The sequence below is a fragment of the Salvelinus fontinalis genome, chromosome 33, assembly GCF_029448725.1.
Source record: "Salvelinus fontinalis isolate EN_2023a chromosome 33, ASM2944872v1, whole genome shotgun sequence".
NCBI classification, from domain to species: Eukaryota; Metazoa; Chordata; class Actinopteri; order Salmoniformes; family Salmonidae; genus Salvelinus; species Salvelinus fontinalis.
In genome coordinates, this window is record NC_074697.1 from 20,237,984 (window position 1) to 20,240,957 (window position 2,974).

Here is a 2,974-nt window from a genome sequence, read left to right on the forward strand (position 1 = left end):
TGGGTGACACCAGCCTTAGCGTCTGGATAAGCAGGCAGAGGAGAGCTCCGGTGATAATTGACTACAGGAATGCATTGCCCATACTGATGAACACAGTGCCACTCCACTGCATCGCATTTGCAAATGGCTTTAGCAGTCTAATGGCAAGCGCAAAGAAAATGACTTTCAGACAGAACAACACAGAAGCCAGGGCAAAGTAATGTAGCTTTCCAGCCCAGCTCACTTTCTCTAAAGTAAAGTGATTATCTGTACCCCCTAAGGCTTCTGGGATGGAATTTTTTACAAAGAGAGAGAGTGAGCAAATAACAGAAAGAAATGAGACGAGAAACTTTATGAAAGTTCTCATTTCAGTGTGTCTCTGTGTCTCACTGAGCGTCTGGAAACTACTCACTTTGGGATCTTTATGTATATTTTATGTAAAGGATCAATACTGGGATTGTGATTATGATAACAACTGCTATTAACTTCCATCCCAACACAATCAAAAACAAAACAGCATGCGAACAGAGCAGAGATTGAAGGCAAATATATGCTTTCCCTCCATCTCTCCATCCTTTCCTTCACTCTCCCTCTCTTTGTCTATAGCTAGTGGCCAGACTGTAGCATAGCCGTGGGCTGCTGGAGCGATCTGGAGAGAGCTGGAGATTTCTGAAGAGAGCTGGAGAGGATGTCTGTTATGTTCAGGATGAGAGTGTGTGGTTGTCTCGGCGCTGTTCAGTTCAGAGGCATTGGCTGATGTCCGTCTGACCAGAGCACGGCCCAACATAAGAGTCTCCCGCCAACAGCTCCTTTCTGATCCACTCCTCTCCATGTCTGATCTGTGTCTCTGTGTTTCTCTCTCTTCACTCCACGTCTGGCCTGGCAGCCACCCAGCAACCACTCCACTCCCCACTTCGCTCCCTCCAAACAGCACACACCATGGCCAGGCTAGAAGCTTTTTATAATGAAGAAAAGCTGAAGGCAAGGGAGCAGTAAATACAAGGAAAGATATTATATGGGCTATTTACATAATGCTTGGCTATGAGCATGAAAGAGGTTTGTTCTCAGTCTAGTAAACACTGACCTTAAGGAATAGTCTGGACTATCATTGCAGCACTGATCATATGGAACATGGCCATGCTGTTATCTGATGTCTAATAAATTCCTCTTCGTTCATCCATTCATCCCTCTTCTGTAATGATCCCTGCCCTGTTACTGCAGCATGGAAACATGGACACACACACACACACAAACAAGCAGACACAGAAACACAAACACACACACCTACACACACACACAAATACACACACACACAGATGTTGAAGGTCCCTCCGGTCAGGTCACTCAGGTATGGAGATGCTCAATATTGGAAAAACACTGCAAGAACCACATCAAGAATATTGACAAAGTTTCAGAGAGGATATGTTATATTTTCCAATAAAACAAGTGGTACAATATTCATTACTTGACTTTGAAATATTTCAATTTTTTGGTATAATTTTGGCTCTGCATTTTTTCCTGTTGAGCAGAAAATGAGGGGATAGATATATTGATATGCTTCTCCTGATACTGTGCTGATATTACATTTGTATCAGCAGCCAGCAACAATGCAATTGTTCTCAGAGGTCTGTGTAATAGCCTGGTAGTCTTGTCGGTGTGTGATTTGTCTCAATAATGAAAGAAATCAAAACTTGAAGACATGATAGGAATTCTGATGGCATCATGGATCAATGGCAGCAGAGAGTCAATCCAGGTAACCCAGGTAACCTAATATAAACTGAGAGACAGTTGGAAAATGAATGTGAAGACCTTCATTACATGGCTTTCTATATTTGATGAAAACTAAGTATTTTATTCACTAGGCTATTGAAATAAACCTGATCTGAAGTTAAAATAAACCTGATCTGATAACTAGCTGGTCTCTATACATTTGTAACGGTTTTCTTCTGTGGAAGAAGGAGAGGACCAAAGCGCAGCGTGATTAGTGTTCATCATGTTTAATAAAAGACAATAAACTGAACACTTCCAAAAATACAAAACAACAAACGTGAAAACCAAAACAGTTCTATCTGGTGCAGACACACAAAGACTGAAGACAACCACCCACAAAACCCAACACAAAACAAGCTACATAAATATGGTTCCCAATCAAAGACAACACAAAACACCTGCCTCTGATTGAGAACCATATCAGGCCAAACACAGAAATAGGAAAAACATAGAAACACAAAACTAGACTGCCCACCCCAACTCACGCCCTGACCATACTAAATAAAGACACAACAAAGGAAATAAAGGTCAGAACGTGACAGCATTGTCATCCCAGAATTAGGTGCTAGATAGATAACACTGTCTATACAACTATTCTCCATCCTCAGAGCTCTCCCAGAATAAACTAAGCCAGGCAGAGCATGCAGAGATATGCCAGCAGGAATGTCCCTTTTGAGATACTCAGGAAAATTGAAACGAGTATTAATCAGATTGCTCAGCTCACCGGCCAGTAAACAACACGCGCACGCACGCACACACACACACACACACATGCGCACACACACACACACACACACACACACACACACACACACACACACACACACACACACACACACACACACACACACACACACACACACACACACACACACACACACTTTAACGTGTGCATGCATAGAAAACAAACAGACTGTCCTCTCAGCGGGCTTGGAGCGCGCCACATGAAAGGGCCACTTCTGACCTGCGTGCGAACTAGTCCATTCTCTTGCAATTCAATTTGGAGTCCCGACACGCAAGCTGACAGACACTGGTTTATTGTCTAAATGTTACCTGACTGGGAGAGAAAGATGAGAGTAGTTTCTAGAAGATGTTGTGAGGTGTCAACCACAGTTGGTGATTCATAGATTTCTCTAAATCACAGAGACACAAGAACAGAACGACCTATGTGGCATCAAAATGAGCCAGACACATTTATTCTAGTGTAAAAATTGACAACAAAGTG